The sequence below is a fragment of the Carlito syrichta genome, unplaced genomic scaffold, assembly GCF_000164805.1.
Source record: "Carlito syrichta isolate Samal-C Ts95f unplaced genomic scaffold, Tarsius_syrichta-2.0.1 Scaffold313204, whole genome shotgun sequence".
Taxonomy (NCBI): domain Eukaryota; kingdom Metazoa; phylum Chordata; class Mammalia; order Primates; family Tarsiidae; genus Carlito; species Carlito syrichta.
The window spans coordinates 724,118-748,744 of NW_007257300.1; the positions used below are offsets into that span (position 1 = coordinate 724,118).

The 24,627-nt window shown below is 36.4% G+C and overlaps 1 protein-coding gene across 1 annotated transcript in view; it reads left to right on the forward strand.

Moving 5' to 3' along the window:
- Positions 1-23,259: 23,259 nt before the first annotated feature.
- LOC103272768 (GREB1-like protein) overlaps positions 23,260-24,627 on the forward strand; it is a gene marked incomplete at its 3' end in the record, with an annotated part of 54,732 nt that continues 53,364 nt past the window's right edge. The window contains exon 1 of the mRNA XM_021718668.1: positions 23,260-23,315. The remainder of the gene's footprint in view (positions 23,316-24,627) is intronic.

The window sequence follows — 24,627 nt, forward strand, 5'->3', positions numbered from 1 at the left end:
AAGTATACAAGTAATACTGTGTAGGTTGCTAAGAACAAAAATGATAAAAAAACACGAACTGTGACTGTGAGGATTTCAAAGTCCAAGGGGAAGATGGATTTAAATAGAATTGTATAGACCAAGCGTTTACTAGCACATCAAAGGTAAATTCAGGGTGCTCTAGGAACTCACAGGCAAGGTTTTAAATCAGACTGGAAGACATGAAAGGAACTAATAAAATAATAAAATGTTGTCAAGTGTTCTCATCTTGAGTTGATGATTGCTGGTAGAGAAAATCCCTCATTCTACAGATTGATATCACTATAAATTTATTTTCCCTAATTGTAAATGTTGCTTAATTACATCTTGGAGTGCTCTTGGCTGACTTCTTCTCCTTTTTGTCTAATCAATCTATTCCACTCTTTTCAAGCCTGTACCCAACTGCCCCTTTCTCAGTAGGCTGCTCCTCTCACCTCTAGGATCCCCTAAAGAGCCCCAGTAATTGCCTTGACTTTAGCTGACACTGAGTACCAGTGATGCCAAGTGCTTTAGCTCCGATCCTGGTTTCCCTTGAACTTCAGACACATCTGTCAAATTACTGCAGAATATCTCCATTTGGTTGTTTCACAGGCATCTCAAAACCAATATGTCTAAGAACTATATGCATTACATTTCATCCCAGACCTCTCCTTTCTCAGAGTAGCCTGAATCAGAGAAGATAATCAGAGAAGATTATCCACCCCAATTTGCATTAAAAAAAATACACTAGCTAGAATGTGCCATATGTAGAATGTAGTTAGGAGGCTGTAATAATCCAAGTCACTGTACTCATTGTCATAGTCTTTAACACATTATATGTAATTGCATGAAAGATAGCATTGTTAAGGGTCTAAAAACATGGCTTAGAAGTAAGATGGATCTGTGTTTGATTCTTAGCACCACCACTTATCAGTTAACTGTGTGACCTTGAGCACATTATTAAACTTTCTAAGACTAGGTTACATCATCTGAAAAATTGAGACCATAATAGTACTTATAGGGTGTTCTGGGGATTAAATGAGCTATCACACATGATGCAGTCATCACTAGTTTCCCTAAGATTGAAAAGAGAAACTCAAAGATCATTGTTGACTTGCTTACCTTTCTATCTGCAGGATCTGACCCAAAGAAGGCACTCAAATATTTGTTGAATGAATAAGTGAGGTAGTGACATGCCTGAATTAAACTACTACCAGTGGAGATGGAGAAAAACAATGCAAGGTAGAAGCCTAGACTTCTTCCTGAATTACTTCCCATGTCATCAGTCACTAATTACTGCTGATTTAATTCCTAAATGTTTCCCAGGCCCATCCCATAACTGCACCCATGCAGGCTATCATGATCTCTCACCAGGATTATGTTAGAAGTTTCTGGACATTCTCCCTGCATTCTGTTTTGCTTTCTCGTGAGTCCCTTCTAGATTGTTACTGGAGGAATCTATTCCAAACTGAAATGGGAACATGTCTTTCCTTTGTTTAATACTCTTTCATGGCTACCTTTTATCTACAGGATCCAGTTTCTACTCCTCAGACCTGGGCCACATTTCCATCTTTTTCTCCCATTATTCCCTCTCTCACACATCTGGGAGTCTAGGAGTGCCAGATTGCTCTTGGTCTCAACTTCTGAACATATTGTGCTATTTCAGGTCTTCATGCATTTGTGAGGTTCATGGTTATTCTTCTTCCAACAACCTTCTCTGCTATATCAGTTAGGTTTACATCAGTCTGAAAATGACAAGAAACTCTAAACAGCAAGTTAGAAGTTTCTTTCTTTTCCACATGAAATTTGACCGTAACAGACCAAGACCAGTGAAGCATCTCTGCCATCATCAGGGACCCAGGCTCCTGCCCAGTGGTTCTGCCATCAGAGTGTACCTCCCATCCTGGTCCTCTCTCTCTTCTCTGAACCCTCTAGGACTTTATTCCATTAGTCACCTCCTCTCATCTATATCATTACCTCTCCCTTTTCTTTGAGGGAACAGCCTCATCCTGCAAGCATTCCTCCTTCTAATTATTCCTGCCATTTTACCTTTCCTACAGTTACCAACCCATTTCTACCCATACACTACACTTACTTCCTAAAGGAATAATCACATACCATGGCACATTTTCATTCCTGACACTATTTGACTTCTACCTGTCAAAACTGTCCACTGCCTTCCATTTTTCCAGACTCTCTTGCCCCTTGATTTTCACAACACTACCTGCTCCTGGCTTCCTTCCTACTTCTCTTTCTGCTCTTTCTCCATCTGCTTTGCTGGTTTTCCTCTTCCTTTGCTTGACTCTTAAATAACAGTTTGTCTCATGGTTCCTGCTTTCACCCTCTCTTTTTAACTACCTGTTGAAAGGACTCCTCTTCTTTGTTCCTTTCACCCCAACTATGTGCAAGCCCCATCATCTCTTCCTAGACTCCTGCAGACACTTTTAATCTGGTCTATAATCTGTCCTTATACTCCCACCAGTTACCTTTTATTTTTTACAATATCTGATTATGTTTATTTCTTTTTTAGAAACTTGTACTGGCTTTCTTCTGCTTCTAGGATTACATTAAAATTCCTAATTAGACATATAAGGTCCTCTAGAAACTGGCTCCAACCTACTTTATAATTTTCTACTCTTGCCACTCAAGCCTCAACCACCTAACCCATAATGTAATTTTTTTTTTTTCTGAGTTGAAGTCTCACTCTGTTGCCCAGGCTTGAGTGCAGTGGTACGCTCACAGCCACCGCATTCTCAACTTGCTGGGCTCAGGTGATCCTTCCGCCTTAGCCTTCCAAGCAATTATTTATTTATTTATTGTAGAGATGAGGTCTCGCCAAGTTGCCTGGGCTGGTCTCAAATCCCTGGGCTCAGGCAATCCTCTTGCCTCTGCATCTCAAAGTGCTACGATTACAGGAGTGAGCCACCATGCCTGGCCTAATTAACTTTCAGTATTTCTAAAATCCATCATGTCTTTGACAGTTTGTTCTGTTGAACCATGAGGTCCTCCTAATTCTGTTTGGTGGATTCCCACTTTAGCCTTTAAAGCCACCCAAAATGTCACCAAAATGTCTTATCTTCATTTCTCCAGAGTTGCCACATTCTCTATGCTTTTGTAGTTTATTTCATTAAACAAGTAAAATGAGTTCTGTGTTTCTACACAACTGCTTAACATTCTTTTTAATTTTAAATATGTGAGGTACAATTTAGGGTTAGGTATGCAAATGTTCATTGTGCAGGTACCCTTTTACTGATGAGGCGTGTGCTCTCCTCCCCTATTGCCAGTACCATCCCTGTCCTCTCCTGGCAGTTTTCCACTACTGCCAATCCCTTCTTATAGTATTATGATAGATGTTCAAGGTCTGCTTAGGAGTGAGAACATGTGATACTCTGTTCTTTATTTCTGTGATAGATCACTCAGTATTATAGCCTCTAAATCCATCGATGTTGCTGCGAAGTTTATAATTTTGTCCTTTATGACTGTGTAATATTCCAACATGTATATGTACCACTTTTTAAAATCCAGTCCTCTTTCCATGGGCAGCACGGTTGGTTCCATGTTTTTGTTATCGTAAATAATGCTGCAATAAACATGCATGTGCAGGTATCTTTTTCATAGAGTAATTTGAGTCCCTCTCCAGTAGGGAGAGTGTGGTGTCACATGGGGGGGGTCAATTTTTAGATCTTTTAGGAATCACCACACTGTTTTCCACAGAGGTTGTACTAGTTTACACTCCCCCCAACAGTGTAGAAGTGTTCCCTTTTCCCAACATCCTCTCCAGCATCTGTTGTTTTTTGAGTTATCAAAGATGGCCATCCTGTCTGGAGTTAGGTGGTATCTCAGTGTGATTTTAATTTGTATTTTTTTAATGTATTTTTTCGTGTATCTGTTGGCTTCTCATATGTCTTCTTTTGAGAAACGCCTATTCATACCTTTTGCCTACTTTGTAATAGGGCTGTTTATTTTTTTTCTTTTCAACATGTTTGAGTTCCTTGTAGATCCTAGATGTTAGGCCTTTGTTAGATATGCAGTTGGCAAATATTTTTTCCCAGTTTGTGGGCTATCTCCCCACTCTTTCAATGGTTTTTTTGACTTTGTAGAAGTTTGCCAGTTTGATGAGGCCACACTTGCCTATCTTATCTCTTATGATCTGGGCACTTGGGATTTTGATCAGGAATTGGTTGCCAGTTCCAATTTCCATAGGGGTGTTTTCTGTATTTTCTAAGATTCTTATAGCTTGACGTTTTACATTTAGGTCTTTAATCCATTTAGAGTTGATTTTTGTGTATGAGGATAGATAGGAGTCTTGTTTTAATCTTCTGCATGTGGTCAGCCAGTTTTCCTAGCACTGTTTACTGAATAGGTTCTCCTCTCCCCAGTGGTTGATGATGGAGGCTTCGTTGAAGATGTGTTTGTTGAGAAATTGAGGTTTTGCTTCTGGAATCTTTATCCTGTTCTATTGGTCTATATGCCTGTTCTTGTACCAATACCAGGCTGTTTTGGTTATTGTAGCTTTATAAGAAAACTTAAAGTCTGGGAATGTAATACCTCCCACTTTGTTTTGTTGTTGTTGTTGTTGTTGTTGTTGTTGTTGTTGAGGATTGTTTTAGCTCTTTGTGGTCATTTATGTTTCCATATGAATTTCTGCATTGTTGTTTCCAGGTCTGAGTAGAATGCTGCTGGAAATTTAATGGGTATTGCATTAAATCTGTAGATTGCCTTAGGTAGGGTGGACATCTTAACAATGTTGATTCTTCCAGTCCATGAGCATGGAATATTTTTCTATTTGTTCATGTCATCTTTGATTTCTTTAAGCAGTGTTTTATAGTTTTCATTGTAAAGGTCTTTGACTTCTCTGGTTAGGAAGATGCCAAGGTATTTCTTTCTTTCTTTCTTTTTGTGGCTATTGTGAATGGGATTGTGCTTTTGTTTGGGTTTCTGTTTGTTTATTGTTGGTGTATAGGAATGCAATTGACTTTTGCACATTGATTTTATACCCTGAGACTTTGCCAAAGTTCTTTATCAGTGCAAGGAGGTTTTGGATATTCTTTTGGGTTTTCGAGGTATAGAATAATGTCGTCTGCAAAGAGGGATAACTTAACTTCCTCTTTTCCTGTTTGGATACCTCTGATTTCTTTCTCTTGTCTGATTGCCCTAGCTAGGACTTCCAATACTATGTTGAATAGGAGAAGTGAGAGTGGACATCCTTGTCTTGTGCCAGTTTTCAGGGGAAATGGATCCAATCTCTGTCTGTGGATTTCTCATAGATGATTCTTGAGGTGTGTTCCATCTATGCCTAGATGTTCAAGGGATTTTATCAAGAAAGGATGCTGGGTTTTATCAAAAGCTTTTTCTGTGTCTAATGATATAATCATGTGGTTTTGGTCTTTGCATCTGTTGATGTATTTAATTATCTTTGTTGTCTTGCAGCTGTTGAATCAGCCCTGCATCCTGGGGATGAAGCCTACTTGGTTATGGTGGATGATTTTTGAGATGTGTTTTTGGATCCAGTTTGCTAGAATCTTGTTGGGAATTTTGGCATCTATATTCATCAAGGATATTGGCCTGTAGTTCTCTTTTTTTTGTTGGATTTTTACCCAGTTTGGGTATCAATGTGATGTTAGCTTTGTAAAATGATTTGGGGAGAATTCCATCTTTCTTGATTGCCTGGAATACTTTCAGTAGGATTGCTATCAGTTTCTCCTTGTATGTTTTGTAGAATTTTACTAGAAAGCCATCTGGTCCAGGGCTTTTTTTTTTTTGTAGATAGTTTTCTTATGACACAGTTGATTTCCTGGGTTGTTATTGGTCTATTTAGGGTCTCAATTTCTTCTTGTTTCAAACCGGGGATGTTGTGTGATGTAAGAAAGTCCTCCATTTCATTTAGGTTTTTGAGTTTGTTTCTATACAGGTGTACATAGTAATCTCTGATAATTGTTTGTATTTCTTTCGGGTCAGTTGTGACTTGATCTTTTCCATTTCTAATTGTGTTTATTTGGGCTTTTTCTTTCTTTTTCTTGGTCAGTCTAGCTAGGGGTCCATCAATCTTGTTTATCCTTTCAAAAAATCAGCTTTTGGTTTCATTGATTTTTTTTGTGTGTTACCTTTTTGTCTTCTATGTTCTGAATTTGGACTTTTATGTTGGTAATCTGAATTCTTCTGCTGAAGTTAGGGTTTTGGTGGTCTTGTTTTTCTAGCTTCCTTAGGTGATTTGTTAGGCTCTTAACTTGTGATCTTTTCATTTTCTTCATTTTGTTCATAGAGATATGAATTCCCCTCTTAGTACTATTTTCATAGCATCCAAGAGACTTTGGTAAGATGTTTCTTCCTTTTCATTTGTTTCCAGATATCTTTTAATCTCTGTTTTAATTTCCGTGCTGACCCAGGAATTGTTTAGCATCATGCTGTTTAATGTCCATATCTTTGTGTGTTTGGGGGGAACTTTGTTGGTGTTGATATTTATTTTTATTCCACGGTGGTCTGAGAAAGTACATGGCAGAATTTCAGTCTTATGGAATTTGTTTATGCTGGATTTATGGTCGGTGATATGTTCCATCTTAGAGTACATTCCATGTGGTAATAAGTCGAATGCATATTCCATGGTTGTTGGGTGAAGTGTTCTGTAGGTATCAATTAAGTCCATTTGGTGAAGTGTCACATTGAGGTTCCAGACCTCCTTGTTGACTTTTTGTCTTGATGATCTGTCTAGAGTTGTTAGTGGGGTGTTTTAAGTCTCCAGCTATGATAGTGTTAGTGTCAATATCTTTTTTTAGTTTACCTAGAAGCTGTTTTATGAAAGTTGGTGCTCCTATGTTGAGTGCATATGTGTTTAGGATAAATATTTCTTGTTGATGGATTAAACCTTTTATCATTATGTAATGACCTTCTGTATCTTTTAAAATTTTTTGATAGCTTAAAGAGTATTTTGTCTGATATTAAGATCACGTCTTCTGCTTTCTTTTGTGTTCCATTTTAAATTTTGTTTTCCGTCCTCTTACTTTGAGTCTGTGAGTGTCCTTTCTGGTGAGATGAGTCTCTTGGAGACAATATTGTTGCCTCATTATACTTTGTCCATTTTGCCATTCTATGTCTTTTTCAGTGGTGCATTTAGTCCAGTCACATTCAGGCTAATTATAGAGATGTAAGAGTTTATCCCTGTCATGAGGTTCTTATAGAGTTTGTTGTTGTTGCTGCTGTTTGTTTATTTGTTTGTTGTCTTTCTTTTGATTTTTTGGTTAATTCATGTGTTGCTTAACATTTTTTAAATGGGCTAATTCAATTATATAGGAATTAAAACTGTACTAAGTACCATAAACAAAGTCAAAATGGTAAAGTGGGGAAAAACATTACATCTCATCTCATACCCAAAGGACACAATTCCTTAATATATAAAGAACTGTTATAAATAAAAAATAAGGGCATGAAAAAATGGATAAAGACTAGATATTCAAAGGCTTTTAGTCATTTGAAAAGATACTCAATCTCATTCATAAAAAAGAAATGCAGATTAAAACTATAGTGAGATATTGTTTTTAATCTGTCAAATTGACAAGATCTAAAAGTAGATAATATTTTACAGGGATAAAGGTATGAGGATATGTAAATTGCTAATGGGGCCAGGCACATGGGCTCATACCTATAATCCCAGCATTTTAGGAGACTGAGGTGGAAGGATTGTTTGAGCCTAGGAGTTCAAGACTGGCCTAAGCAGCACAGGGAGACTTCAGCTCTACAAAAAAAAATCTTAAAAATTAGCTGGGTGCAGTGGCACACACCTGTAGTTCAGCGACTTGAGAAGCTGAAGTAGAAGGATCACCTAAGCCCAGAGGCTCACAGCTGTGGTGACCCACTCCAACCTGGGCAACAGAGTGAGACCCCCAACTCAAAAAAAAAAAATGCTAGTGGAAGTCTAAATTGGTTCAACCCTTATGAAGGGCAGTTGGGCAATATTTAACAAAATTAAAACTGTATATATCATTTGACCAACAATTACTAATTTATCCAGTAAGTGCAAAATTAGTATGTATTAATGCTGGGTTGGTTATTACAATATCTTCAGTAGTAATAAAGATTGGAAACTAAATATCCCTTATTAAGGGACTACTTTAAAGTAAATGTGGTATATACACATCAGAGAATTCTCTGAAGCTACAAAAAAGAATGAGGAGGATTTTTACATACTTATATAGAAAGATAACTAAAATATTTTTTAACTTAAGAAAGCAAGGTACAAAGAAGTGTGTATATTTGTTTTATCTTTACTTATACAAACCTTTTTATAATATAAGGAATATATATTTATAAAAACAAATCAAAGTGATTTCCTGTGAGGGGATATGTGGGACAAAGTTTGAAAGGACACATTTTACTATCTTTTCTACTTTTTTTTTTTGAGTTGGAGTCTCATTCTGTTGCCCAGGCTGGAGTGCAGTGGCACACTCATAGCCACCCCAGCATCGACCTTCTGGGCTTAGGCGATCCTTCCACCTCAGCCTTCCAAGTAGCCGAAACTACAGGTATGCACTACCATGCCCAGCTAATTTTTGGTTTATCGTAGAGACCAGATCTCACCAAGTTGCCTGGGCTGGTCTCAAACCTGCGGGCTCAGGCAATCCTCTTGCCTGGGCCTCCCAAAGAGCTGGGATTACAGAATGAGCCACTGAGCCCAGCCTTACTTGTAGATTTTTAATTGAGTGACAATATTTACTATTCAAAAGAGTTTAGAAGAGGTATTTTTAAATCCTTAAAATAGAAATATTCCGTATGAAGCACCTACAGAGGATCAATTTCCATACTTATTCAATATAGGCAGGCTTTACCTTGAAAATATTTTAATGATATCTTTGTTTTTTAAGTGCCAGCTTTATGCCCCAGAACCATGCTAGGTAATGTGGAGGATATAAGGAGAAAGATACATGTGAACAAAGTAGGAAAAGGTTAGATTGACTGAAGAACTGAGTGGGGGAGTAAGGTGGACGATTTGAACAAAGGCACAGAGGGGAATATGGGCTTATAGTTTGTGGGGGACACCAATGAAATCAAATTGATAGGAACAGACGTTGCATCCTGGGTGTGATGGGCAGTAAGCTTGAACAGGCACAGAAAGATCATTAATGTAAGTTTTCACACCCTAGATTGTGCAATTTGTGTTTCATCCTAGGGGTTATCAGTTTTGGACTACTTCCTATATGGTCATGGAAAATTTTTGCAAAACTCTGCATAAGCAAACTACTAGAAGTAAACTTAACAAATTGACTGGTTTATGATATATGTGAAGGGGTGTTAAAAGCAAGTTCTAGTATTTATACTCTTTACTGTGTGAACATTTGTAAACTGCATTTGTCATAGTACGTTTGCCTGTAACAAACACTGATGTGAAAAGTTATCACGTGTCAAATGAGAAAGTCACTGTTTTGCAATATTAAATGTTCTGTCAAAGTCAATAAGGAGAGTAACAATGATGATGATAATAAATGACACAGGGCTTAATTGGGTTTACATTGTGCTTAAAATTTTAAAGAAACAACTTCATTGTAGAAAATTGGAAAATAATGCCAGGTGCCGGAGCTCACACCTGTAATCCCATTTATTTGGGAGGCTGAAGTGGGAGGATTGGCTTAGCCCAACCTAGGTAATGTAGCAAGACCTCAACTCTCCAAAAAAATCCAAAAAATTACCCAGACCGGTAGTGCGTACTTGTAGTCCTATCTACTTAGGAGACTTAGACGGAAGAATCTCCTGAGCCAGTGAGGTTGAGGCTGCAGTAAGCTGTGTCATGTCACTGCATTCAAGTCTGAGTGACAGAGTGAGATCCTAACGCCAAAAAAAAAAAAAAAAGAAAATTGGAAAATAAAGATAAGCATAAAGAAAAAATTATATTCTATAATCATATCACCCACTGTAATATGATTTATATCACACTGGATTTATATCTTTATCTTTTCTTTTTTTCCTACAGAAATGGGATCATATTATTTTTATAAGATATTTTTCCATGTAATATATTATAAGTATATTTATGTGTCAAAAATATATTCCTTATACTGAAAGTATTCCACTTATGAATGGATTTGTTTTAAATGAGACAGTGTATGCAAAGTACCTGGTAAGTAGCTCAATAAATGGTAGCAGCTATTACTGTTACTATAATGTGTTTAACCATTACCCTATTGATGGACTACTAGGCTGTTCTCAGGGATAGGGGTATTCATGTTTTACTTTATTATACATATTAAAAACATTAACTCTTTTCATTAGAAATAATTTTAGCTGACTGGTCTTTTCATTTTATTTGTATTATTTGTTATAAATATCAGTATAATAAAGAATTAATTATGTTTTCATGACTGGGCACAATGGCTCATGCTTGTAATACCAACATTTTGGGAGGCCAAGGCAGGAGGATGGCTTGAGCCCAGGAGTTTGAGACCAACTAGGCAATATAGCAAGACCTCATCTTTACAAAAAAATAAAATAAAGTAAAATTAGCCGAGCATGGTAGTGCACTCCTGCAGTCCCAGCTACTCAGGAGACTGAGATGGAAGGATCACCTGAGCTCGAGGAGGTCAAGACTGTGGTGAACCGTGCTTGTGCTTCTGCACTCTAGTCTGGCGACAGGGTAAGACCCTCCAACCCCCAAAAAATAAAAAAAGAAATTAATTTTGTTTCCTCTTAGTTTCTATATGGCTTGTTATGGATGGGCATGAGAATATTTATGTGTAGAGATTTAAATTTAATTTTTTATTCTCTCTGGAATTTATTTGTGTCTCATAAGTTTCATACAAATTTCTTAATTTATACTGTTACTTTTTCTTAACTATTACTTTCAAAATTGTTGGTCATTATTTTAGGATCATTAAATGAATCATTTGTCCCTCCTTTATTATTTTATAATGTCTCAGTTGTCTTATAATAATTCCTACAGATAATAAGCTATTTAGGGGCTATCACCACTGAGCTCTCCAACTACATTATATACTATATATATTTATATACTACATTATTAAATTATTCCAAACGTATTTTTGAATGCCTACTATGTTGGAGGCTGTCACAGTAAGTACTGTGATTTCAGTAATAGATAAAAGCAGAAAAACATAGTTCCTGCTTTAATAGAGCTTATTATCTAATAGGGAAGGCAAACATTAATTAATTACACATTTTATTATACAGCTCAAAAGTAAGTTAATTGTTAAGAAGGAGATGAACAAGGTTCTATAAGAGCTCTTAGCAAAGAACTGAGGGAGTCAAGGATGGCTTACATTAAGAGCCAGTCTTGAGTTGAGATCTAAAGAATGAAAATAATTTAAATAGGCAAAGATTTGTTAAAATGGAGTGGATGGTATTACAGGCAGAGGGAACATAAGTGTTTAAGGTTGATCGTTGTTGCTGGGCCACAGTGTTTAGGAAAACAGCAGTGCAAGGTAAGCCTGGAGAGATGAGCAGGGGTACTTAGGATATTGATTTTTATCCTGAGAGCAATGTAAAACTTTGCAGGCTTTTAGCGAAGGTGGCCACTGATTATATTTGCACTGTAATACAGAGAAGGTGCCAGAGAGGAGGCAAGGAAAACAATTAGGCAAGTTGATAGAGGCTGTTAGGAAAAGGCTTCAGTTCCAACCCATGAGGGCCTCTCCACAATGTGTCCTTACATCATGGTGACTGCCTTCCCTCAGAGCAAATGATCAAGCAAGTAGTCAAAGCAGAAACTGCAGTATCTTCTGTGACCTTGGGAATTATACACTGCCCCTTATTCAATATTTTATTGATCTCACAAGGTAGCCCTGATTTAATGTAGGAGGGGATTACACAGGAGGTGAGAATCACGGAGCCATCTTGGAAGATGCTACCACAGATTAAACCTTACGGAAAATCAACATTTAGGAAATTGGGGAGCAGCATATGGATGGAGGAAAACTAAAAAAGCAGTGAGATAAAACCCAGCGAAAGGGAAAGAGTTTTCAGAAATCTACTAAGAGGGCATATTAGATATGAACTGAAAAATGTGCATTGAATTTAGTGACAAGGATTTCATGATCAAAAGCTTTCTTTATAATATGTTTAATATTGTTCTAACTCATCTCCCCTTATAACCCTTTGAAAAGATTTTTTCATGTCTTTTCTTAAATAGCTTCTCTTAGAAACTTACAGATATTTTCTTAAAGTATCACAAAAATCCCACTGATTTTATATCTATCTATCTATCTATCTATCTATCATCTATCTATTGATGAAGTCTTGCTGTTTTGTCCAGATTGGTCTCTAATTCCTGGGCTCAATCAGTCCTCTCGCCTCAGCCTCCCAAAGTGCTGGAATTACAGGCATCTACTGATATTTTATTTTATTTATTTATTTTTTGAGTTGGAGTTTCATTCTTGTTGCCCAGGTTGAAGTGCAGTGGCACGCTCACGGTCACCACAGCCTCTACCTGCTTCCTTAGGCGAGCCTTCCACCTCAGCCTTCCAAGTAGCTGGAACTACAAATGCACGCCATCACACTGGGCTAGTTTTTGTGATTTATTGTAGAGACACAATCTCATCAAGTTGCCCAGCCTGGTCTCGATTCCCTGGGCTCAGGCAGTCCTCTTGCCTCGGCTTCCCAAAGTGCTGGAATTACAAGCTGAGCCACCACGCCTGGCCTACTGATATTTTAATTAGAATTGTGTTTTCTATTTCTGAGAAATACATATCTTTATAATAATAATACTTATCTTTAAGAAGCCTAGTATATTACTCTATGTGTATAAGTTTTCACTTAAATCAGTTAATAGTTTGGCAATTTAAAAAATATTACCACATATCAGTCATTAATATGATTCCTGGGCTTTTTTTTAGATTGGAGTCAGGATCTTACTCTGTCACCCAAGCTGGAGTGGAGTGGCACATTCACAGCTCACCACAGCCTCAAACTCCTGGGCTTACGCAATCTTCCTACCTCAGCCTCCTGAGTAGCTGGGACTACAGATGCATATCCAAGCCCAGCTAATTTTTTTATTTTTTGTGGAAATGAGGTCTCATTATATTTTCCAGGCTGGTCTTGAACTCCTGGGCTTAAGCAATCCTCCTGGCTTGGTCTCCCAAAGTACTGGGATTACAGGCATGAGCCACTGCTCCTGGCCTAGGCATTATTTTTTTACTGTCACTATTATGAATGAGTTCTTTTCCTCAGCCCCACTACCACCGTGGTGCTTTCTGTTTAATTTTTTTTAATTGGCAAATAAAAGTTGTATACATACTTATGGTATACAACATGATATTTTGAAATATGTAAACACTGTAGAATGGCTAAATCAAGTTAACATATCCATTACCTCACTTATAATTTTTTGTGGTGAGAGCCGTTAAAATCTCTTAGCAATTTTAAAATATACAATAAATACATCATTAACTGTAGTCACCATGTTGTACAATGTGTAACTGAAACTTTGTATCCTTTAACCAACATACACCAGCCTATTCCCTGATAACCACTGTTCTACTCTCTGCTTTGATGGGTTTGATTTTTTTAAGATTTCACATATAGTTGAAATCATGCAGTATTTGTTTTTCCGTGCCTAACTTATTTTACATAATGTCCTCCTGGTCCATCCATGTTGTTCTGATTGATAGGATTTTGTCGTTTTTAAAGACTGAGTAGTATTCCATTGTATATGTATGCCACATTTTCTTTATATGTTCATCCGTTGATGGACACTTAGGTTGATTCTAGATCTTGCTATTATGAGTACTGCTGCAATTAACATGGGGATACATAGAGACATTTCTTCGGAATACTGATTTTATTTTCTTTGGGTATATACTCAGTGGTGGAATTGCTGGATCATACAATAGTTCTATTTTTAATTTTTTGAGGAACTTCCATACCGTTTTCTATAGTGGCTATACTAATTTATATTCCTACCAACAGTATGCAAGAGTTTCCTTTTTTCTACATCTTTTCCAGCACTTTCTATCTTTCGCCTTTTGTGTAATAGCCATTCTAATGGGAGTGAGGTAATATCTCAGTTTGGTTTTAATTCGATGATCAGTGAAGTTAACCATTTTTTCATATGCTGTTGGCCATTTGTATGTCTTCTTTTGAGAAATGCCTGTTCAGGTCCTTTGCCCATTTTCAAATCAAGATTATTTGTTTTCTTGCTATTGAGTTATTTGAGTTACTTACATATTTTAGATTTTGATCTCTTATTAGATATGTGATCTGCAGATGTTTTCATCCATTCTTTATGCCATCTCTTCTCTCTGTCGATTGTTTCCTTGGCTGTGCAGAAGCTTTTTAATTTGATGTAATCCAATTTGTCTATTTTTGATTTTGTTTCCTGTGCTTTTGGAGTCATAGCCAAAATAATGATAATAATAATAATAATAATAATTGCCCATACCAATGTCATGGAGATTTTTCCCATGTTTTCTTCTAGTAGTTTTATAGTTTCAGGTTTTACATTTGTTTTTAATCTATTTTGAGTTGATTTTTACATATGGTGTGAGATAAGAATCTGATTTTTTTTTTTTTTTGAGTTGGAGTTTCACTCTGTCACCCAGACTAGAGTGCAGTGGCCGCTCCTGGCCACTGCAGCCCCCACCTGCTGGGCTCCAGTGATCCTTCCGCCTCAACCTTCCAAGTAGCTGGAACTACAGGCGCGTGCTACCATGTCCAGCTGATTTTTTGATTTATTGTAGAGATGAGGTCTCGCCAAGTTGTCCAGATGGGTCTCGAATCCGTGGGCTCAGGCAATCCACTCACCTCAGCCTCCCAAAGTGCGGGATTACTGGCTGAGCCACCGAGCCTGGCTAAGAATCTGATTTTATTCTTTGCATGTAGATATCTAGTTCTTCTAGCACCTTATTGCAGAGATTATCCTTCCTCCATTGTGTGTTCTTGGCATCTTTGTTGAAAATCAATTAACCATAAATGTATGGATCTATTTCTGGGCACTCTAATCTGTTCCATTGGTCTATTTTTATGTCACTGTGTCTATTTATCTGCCAATACCATGCTGTTTTGATTACTACACTATAATGCGGTAACCCTACATCCGAGAGCTTATGTGTAATGTTTATTATCTATTCCAAAGAAGTCACCCAGAGGTCCAGCAGGGAAAGACATTGGTTTATTATAACTTACAGGAGGCACTGGTAGGTGAAGAGTCTGCCCTTCGGGACAGTACTGCAGGCAGTTTTATAATCAAGCAAGTTAATTATTCAAATTGCTGTATGGCTTTTACAATTACTGTGCGTAAGGGTGCCGCTCACATTGTTCTCAGCTCTGCTCCATCACCTGCATTCCCGTGACTCAGTACTTGGAATATGCATGTCCTTCAGAGACCAACCTTGGCCAGAGGTTCCCTGAGGGAGGGGCAGAAAGAAAGGTAAAGGAGGGAAAGAGTCTATGTCTGAACAAATACCTCATGCAGCTTTGTAGTAGATATTGAAATGAGGCAGTGTGGTACCTCCAGCTGTGTTCTTATTACTCAGTGTTGCTGTGGCTATCTGGGGTCTTTTGTGGTTCCATACAAATTTTAGAACTTTTTTCTATTTCTGTGAAAAAAATCATTGAAATTTTGATAGAGATTGGGTCTGTAGATTATTTTGAGTAGTATGGGCATTTTAACAATATTAATTTGTTAAATCCATGAACGTAGACTATCTTTTCATTTATTTGTGTTTTTAATTCTTTCATCAAATTTTTTTTTTTTTTAATCGAGTCTCACTCTGTCACCCAGGCTGGAGTGCAGTGGCACGCTCACAGCAACCATAGCCTCTATCTGCTGGACTTAGGAGATATGCTGTTGGCCATTTGTATGGCTTCTTTTGAAGCCACCTCAGCCTTCCAAGTAGCTGGAACTACAGGTGCACACCACACTCAGCTAATTTTTTGATTTATTGTAGAGATAAGGTCTCGTCAGGTTGCCCAGGCTGATCTCGAACCCGTGGGCTCAGGTAGTCCTCTCACCTTGACCTCCTAAAGTGCTGGAATTATAGATGTAAGTCACTACACCCGGCCTTATCAATGTATGGTTTTCAGTGTACAGATCTTTTACTTCTTTGGTTAAAATTTTTTCTCCTATTTTATTCTGTAGCTATGGTAAATGAGATTTTGTTTTTTATTTATTTTTTGGATACTTTGTTTTTAATATATGGAAATTCAGATTTTGTATTTTGACTTTGTATCAACTTTATTTAATTTAGTTCTAACAGTTTTTTTAGTGGAGTCTTAGGGTTTTCTATGTGTAAGATCATGTTATCTATAAACAGAGACATAGTGTCATGTCATCTGCAAACATAGTGCTTTCAATCCAGAATTGTATTACTTTTATCCCCTATTTCATCGATAAGAAAACTGAGGCCCAGAGAAGATAGGCCTCTTGCCATGATTACTGAGGAGCAGGGCTAAGAACTATATGTCTTGAACATCCAAATTTTATTGTGCTACATTAATAAAGAATCAAGTTGCATATTATATACCCAGTCAAACCTTGTTAAAGTTAATACTCCCTTAAGTATCACTTTCTTTGGTATCATATTTCAAAGTAGTAATATACACTTGATAGCACATTTCCGGTTCTTAACATTGTCATTTTGAAGTATAGTGTCATAATTTGAGCCAACTGCCTCTCATCTCCAGTCAGTTTTCCTGGGACACGATTCCTACTAGACATTTCTTCTTTGAGGTCTAGGATAACACCTAACAATCTATTGCACTGAATAAATATTTAATGAAGACTGAATATTTTCTCTGTGGTGCATCAATTACTCTTGTTGATTCTTGAGGAAAGCTTTTTAAAAAAATTGTATGTAGCAGGTTAAGAAATTTGTTTCACTGAATATTGTTATCAATGCCAGTTTGAGTTTTTATGTCATCTCCAATATAAATCTGAGATTCATTATCTGGTAGCATGCAATAAAGTCATTTGCTAGAAGGGTTGATTTTTCTGGAATTTGTGGTATTTAGGGCTCTGAATGAAAAATATTTGCTAATGAGGTATAAGGATATTTGTGGTGCATTTTTAATGGAAGAAATATAATTTTTATTGATAAATGCCCCCCAAAATATGTATAATTATTTCCTTTTAATTGACAAAAATTTATATTCTTGTATTTCTGACTGTCCATCATATATTTACTCTTCTTATTTGTAAGCTTTTCTTAACTGATACAAGGTTTAAATGAAATGTATTTATCTTTTGCCTGTGAAGTCTCTAAATTTGTGAAGTTAGTGAAATATCTTGAAAGTTTTCAGCTTGTAAAATTAGATTACTATAGTTGAATCTTTGCTGCAAATTGTTAGCGTGGCACTCAGAGGGATTTATTGGAATCCACTAGAAAAACAAACTCCTCAGAACAAAAAAAATGAACAGATAGAGAAAAGAATGTATATACTTTTTATTCTACTCTAGAAAACAAGTGAACATAATTATGAAGAGGTAAGTCATGCCAGATGACAAAATGTCCTCCATTTTTTTTAAAAGTTTTTTATTTTTATTGTAGAGATGAGGTCTCGCGAAAGCATTATCAATTTTATTTTTTATTTTTTATTTTTGAGTTGAGTCTTGTTCTGTCGCCCAGACTGGAGTGCAGTCGCCGCTCCCAGCCACCGCAACCTCGACCTGCTGGGCTCCGGCGATCCTTCCGCCTCAGCCTTCCGAGTAGCCGGAATTACAGGCATGCGCTACCATGCCCGGCTGATTTTTTTATTTATTATAGAGATGGGGTCTCGCTGCCCAGGCGGTTCTTGAAACCGAGGGCTCAGGTAATCCATTCACCTCAGCCTCCCAAAGGCGCGGGATTACAGGCTAAGCCACTGAACCCGGCTAATGCTCTTCATTTTTAAGGAATAACTTTACTGTGTTTCACATTTGATGATTTTTAAGACCTATATTTTAATTTAAATAACTGTTGACGTCATTTGATGTTTATTCTACTGGCAGAAAGTTGTGTGAGTGTACAGTTATAGTACATATTTAATAATAACGGTAGAATAAATCAGTTGAGTCATGGTGGTCTGATATGTTTTTAGGTCTTTTTGACCCAAAAGTTTGTGACCTATGAAATCTCCACTTTTTTTTGGATTTGTTAAGATATTTTACAATGCAAAGACTTAAGTGTAGATGAATACCACATGCAGAAAGTTAGTTAATGTAGTCTAACATACAAAGAATGTCAAGGTATAAATCAGAAAAAGTTTAAGAAGTTCTGATGACAACATATGTGAGGAGAGAGAGGCTACAGTTAAGGAGGTTTCTTTTCGTTCCAATTTATGACAAAGAGAACCTGAAATGTAAGCTGGTATTTGCAATGCTCTGATTACTCAGCAGCATGCAATTTTGTGAAATCATTGCCAAAAATTTGTACCAAAATACTGAGTTACAGACTGTTCTTGCATCCTACTGGAAGGGGCATATGAGTTGTTTGTAAGGTATTGCAGACCCAAGACTGCACAAATGAAGGTGGAGACTTGTGGGAGGGTTGAGTCAGGGAAGGGAAGCTTCCTAGACATTACAGCTCTGTCCAGAGGCCAAATGGGAGATAAATCACCACTGGCCACCTCTCTTATTATTGAAATGGTTCAGCCCTGGGGTTTAACTGAAGGACTAACAGGGTTTTGAAGTGCAAATAGGATGGTGAAGGGTAAACCCTTTTAGGATTTCATTTTGATGGATTTTTTTCCTGTGTGGATTTCTGGTACTGACTCTGATCTGGAAGGGGCTCTAAAAAAAATGTTTTTGTTGTTTTGTTTTTGATTAATCAGGCAATAAGAACTTTCCACAGGGGTGTAGTTTTTCTGCATACATATTGATCCTATTGTGTTTAAAAGTAGGTCCTTTAATTGGGTCTTTTTTTGAGCTTTCTGCAATGGAGCTGTCATTTCAAGGTCACTTCTCTCGATATTAATGCCAAAGTTTTGAGAGTGTTGAGTGATGTGGTACTTTTGGTCAATAGGTTATGGAGGATTACTTAGGGCCAGTTTGTGTAAGACTTTGTTTACAAAGTCTTCCAGTTAAAGATTCAGTCCATATAACATCAAGTCTTTTATGTGATAATAAGCATTCTGTAATTATTTCATCTCTTTTCTGTGAGCATTATACATTCATTTTATTATTTTGTATGTATTCTGTTTTACCAGCCTTAAAAAAAAAAAACAGAAAATGCTAAGATTGTAAAATATTCTGTTATGCTATTTGTAAAGATACACTGAACTATTTGAAGAAATAAGACATAAAAATGTATAAATGAGGGCCATGTTGATGTATGAAAACAAAAAGTTTTCATTTACCCCACCCAAATAATTCAAACATAGGAGATAAGATAAAATATCTTTTACTTTTATATTTCTTGGAAAGTGGAGATGAGAAGAGTCATTAGTGACTCCAAAGAAAAATTATTTCTTAGGTACATATATTATGCTTGCTATTTGGGCAATGGGTTCAATAGAAGCTCAAACATCATTATCACACGATATACCCACGTAACAAAACTGCACATGTACCCCCTGAACCTAAAATTTTAAAATTTAAAAAAGATTGTAGCATAATTTAAAGTCTTTGTTTACAAAAAGTTTAGGAAAAAGGAAAATATTTTTACAAAATAAATGCTATCATATACATGCTTACATTTCTTCTTAAAAATATGTAAGATAAATATTTATATTATTTGCCCTTTTTTAGAATAATAATGTATTCAGCTGCACAGAGGTTTTCCTCCGTGTTGCTTGATATTTATTATAAAAACAGTTTGTTAATCTCCATGACTGACATTGATCACGCAATATTCTTAATTAACCTACAGGTTGGCTTTTGTTTTAATGTTCTTTTAAAATTTTCTCACACCTCATCAACAAGAGTACCTGCACAATGAATATTTGTATACCTAACCCTTAATTAATTGTACCCCACAATTTTAAAATTTAAAAAGTGAGAAAAAATTTTCTGTTCCCTATCTAACTGTTAGAGATATATTTACTACCTATTGCTGTATGATGATTTTAAATACAAGGCTTTAAATGACAACAACATAGTCCCAAAACCCTAGATGAGCATCAGGCCGAGTCTCCTGCATCCACAGCTTCCCTGTCATTAGTTTGTTGCTGGGAGATGTTAATATGACCTTTCCTTTGTTAGAAAAGAGATCTGCAGCCTTTCCAAGAATCCTCTTGTAAACTGTCTTTTTAAGCGGAGTTGGAGGTTGTCTGATGAATGAACAGTGAGCTTTTTTTTATGAGCTACACATATTGTTGACATTGTCACACGTTGCTTTTTAATTTCTAATGTGTTTTTAATTTGCAGAGTATGCGTGTGTCTTTCACAGCAGTAGAATTGTGTCAGCATTTCAGGGTCCAGATATTGCTTTATGCAAACAAGAAGGATCAGGCTTAAGACTGCAGTATCGTAGCCTTAGATTTCCTGCAACACATGTGAATGAATTTCACTGTGAATATTGTTGAATAAAAGATACTTGAGAAAGCCTTTTTTATTCCCCCAAGAACTTCTTTTGCCTCTTGGCGAGTGAATTGCCCCAATATAAAAGCATTGGTGGGGGGGGTGAGTTACAGAGTGAAAAGGCAATCCACAAATAATCGCTCTTTTCTGCCTTTGATTGTGTCAGATTTTTTTGTGTGTGCGGCAATTGTTTTCTTTTTCGCTTAGAAGAGGTTTATGGTCCAATGTCTGTCAAGTCAGCCCCTGTCTTAAGGTTGCAGTTGTATTTCTTTCTGGAGTTCCTGGAGGTGATGTTATCTTTTGTTCACTCAGCAGTGTGGTCGTTCCTGAGAGCATCTGTCACTTTAGGCATTACAAGATGGATGGGTCTCCAGTGAACTGCTGGTTGAAGCAAATGGTGAAAATAGAAAAGACAAGGGATTTCAGGGTCTGCAGAGGGGACAGACAAGGAAACACTGTTAGAAATCAAGAGTAAGCTGAGCAATAGAGGAAGAGAGAGCGAAGATGGATCAGATGTCATTTTATAAACATCTTGGAAATCAGAATCTTTTGGTGGCTATCGTGATCTGAGGGAGACATCTGCATCATGGTAAACAATTCTGGGCTTTTGCAAAATGTGTTTGGACTTTTTTTTTTAATCTAGGGAAACTGTTGGGAAATAATGATATAGAATGTATTATGTGAGGATTTTGCTATTTGGAGAATTAGTAGTCTTTTAAAATGTTTTGAAGATTACATTAAAAATCTAACCTTCACATTTTTCTGTTTTACCTTTTCTTTGTTTTTCCTTCCTTTTTTTTTTCTTTTTTGTAAACAACTGAGCAAGTGTAGATATTAAAACGTTTGAAAAGTTTTTGTCATAACTAATATTCTTTTTTGTTTACTGAATGCTTTTTGGGTTGTTTTTTGTTTTTTTTTTTGGTAGGAGAATCCTGAAAATTCTATGCTCTTGCTATAGGGAAACTGGCATCAGATTTTAAGTTATGAATTTTCAGTAACCTCCAACTTAATTTCAATGGGCTCTTTGACCAGAGACAGAAATATAATTGTTATTGATTCATCAGAATAAGTTGGAGATCTGAATTGATTCTGTATTCAGAAATTCATCTTGTTGGTGAAGGTCAAAATGTGTAAGTCCTGAGTAATTCAAAGTCCTTCCTATGAAAGACAAGGAATAGGAAGGAGGTTGTCCAGGGAGTAAAAAGGAGAAAGGAGTGGGGGTGGAGGCAGTGAGATAGAAAAAAAATGATTTTGTCAAACTTTTTGGCATTTGTCTATGAAAAGACCATAGGTTGAAAGGCAAAGAAATTAAGATGATTAGAAGCTTTAAGCTATACAAATGGTGGAGTATCTTCCCTCTCTATGGGTGTAAATAATAGATGAAAGAGTAAGAGTGGCAACAAAGGATCAGGTCGTTTAAGAGAATGTGCAGCCTGAATAGGGGTCTGTGGCCCAGGGCCAAAGGTCTTAGCTTTGAGTGTAATTAGAAGAAAATACAAAAATGTCATTACTAACAGGTGAAGTGTGCAGCACGTGGCCAAAAATTAGCAATGTTAGACTCTGAAGCTATTGGAATTGGATTACTAACCTTTTTTAAAAATCATTAAGGTCCTTGCGGAGTTGTATAGTTTTGCTGACAGTAATGCAGTTTGACCTTGTTGACCATATGGGGTAATCCTGGGTTTAGATGTAGGTAGCAAGGCTCCTGCTGACAGAAAAAGATGTCTCTTGTGGGTGGGTGAGTGGGAAATATGTGCATCTGAAAATCTGAGTCTTGTAATTTTAATTATTCTTTTGCCTGAAGATAACTTTCTGACAGTAAGAGAGGTAAAATAAATATTTTCCAAAATCTAAAATGGTTCTTTTCTCAATTTCAAGTTGGCATAAAAGGAAAGTAAAATGAAAAAAACATTTTTTAGACAGCATAAGATAAATATTGTAGTACTGTAAATGTTCTTATTGAAATTAGCACGATCTTAGGAAACTCTTTTGTTCCTTTTTAGGCACAGTAACAAAGGACTAGAAATGCTCAAGTTATGCATAAAAATAAATTATGAGTAGTTTTTATTTCTCTTTATGTTTTCCTATTTTTCCATGCAACAGTTTGTATTGGCCATCATCTATGTAGAGGAGAGATGAAAATGCACACTATAATTTTCAACCAATTGGATTGAAAATTGGTTGAATGTAGTTGTAATTATTTAGTTTAATATCTTGTAGGAATACACTACTCAGAAAGTAGGAAAGAGTAGCTTTTTTCTTTTTGGAGACTTTCTTCTTGGAAATTATTCAATCAATGTTAGTTATTTTACATTTTTGATAGTTCTTTGAGTAGATGCATTTTGGCCAGGTATCAGGAAATATTATTCTTAAATTCCTCTGAGTTAGAAAATTCCCTTACATTAATTACTTCCTAAAAACAGATAGTCTGTGACCTTTGACATTATGGTGACATCTGTCATAAATGCAGATTTGACAGAATTACTCAACTTACATTTAGTGGGGGGAAGTCTTGTAAACCACAGAAATTATTTTTTTAGTATATATATAATTAGGAATGATTATTTTGGGAGAATTTAGGAAGGAAGGATATCTGTATATTACCAGAGTATTACACAACTTCTTATACATGTGGAGTTGTGTAAGACTTTGATAATTAATTTCTAATTGTGATTTTTATAGATTTGTAAATATTTATATTACTGTATTATAAAATATGAATTTGAAAATTAACTCATGTTTTTATGTATATATTTTTGTTTTTTATGTTTTTGCAGGTGCAAAAAAAGCTTTAAACAAGTTAAAATCTAGGCAACAGACTCCCTGAAGTGTTGACTGCCCAACTTAATCATGAACGTGATTCAAAAATGTTAATAAATAAACCAAGGTATTGTACAACTGTGTGTGATTTCCCCCCCAAATTTTTTAAGATCAAATCTGTTTTAGGAAGTGTATTTAGATTGTAAACAAAACTACTATTCTCAATCCTTAAAGTGATTAAGCAATATTTCCATGAATACCTGTCCTTCCATTTCCTCCCTCCCTGCTTTTTGCTTCTCTCCCTTATTCTTTCTACCCTCAAAAAGCTTACTCTGCAGTAAGTTTTTTTTCACTACAACACCACCTATATTTCCTATCTACCTAAATTAAGAAAATAAGAATTTAGTTTTTGATTCCCTTTTGTTGATTGTGATTTTATCTTTCAAATTGTCAATAGATTTCTAGATTATCAACTTCTGCAGAGAACCATATCTAATAACTGCGTGTATTTAACATTTGTCTCATTCAACACTATCCCGAGATACATGTTATAAAGGTTTTATGAAAGTTTTTTTTCTGTTTTTAGAAGCTTTTTAATTTAAAAAAGGGGGGAAATGTGATATTGCCTTTTCCTCCTTCCTATGTTAAAGAAAATCAGAAGCTCGCGTAGAATTGAGAATTTAGGGCTACTGTTTTAGGTAACTCTTTTAGAAAGGTCATATCCCAAGACTCTCTCTCTCCTTTTGGAAGTTACAATGTACTTAAATAGCCTGGCATTTCCAAGATAGGCCAAAGATCTTTTCCTCTTTTATGACCTGTTGTATCCTTTTGAGGCCAAAAAGAACAAGAGGGTCATTGCCACTTCAGCCTGGTCCCTGTTTGTTCCTTCATGGTGACCACACGGATACTGAAACCTAGGATTGCTTTCACATTTGGGCCTGGAACATCTGGAAAATGGTCAGAGAGGGAGCGGAGGAGGCAGAAGAAAGAGAACTGTTGCATTTTGTTTCACCAGGTGCTAGGAGGAAGCAACATTAGCCTTTTTGATATGGGAGTCACATTCTGTGGACCCTGGAGTTAGGCTTCAACAATTGAGAAGGTCAAAGGACAGCTGAGTGGGGTCAGTGAGACACCATGGGGTGTATTTTGTTACTTAGTAAAAGGAGCAGCCTCCTAAAACCTTAAAGGATTCTCTTGAAAATCTGTGTTGTGAAAGGGTTTTATGAGTCTCATGGCAAAAACTCCTGATCTATCTAAGGAATGCTCGCTTTTGTCTAATGGAGGGCTAATCCTTACCAAATGTTGGGAACTCCTATAAGAGTCAATATAGGTCTGAAAGAACAGTTGGGGTTTAAAGTGTACTTTGCTTTCCAAAATATTTATCATTTTAATGTTTCTGTCTCACCCCAAAATTTTGCACTGTTGAAATACCACCTTTT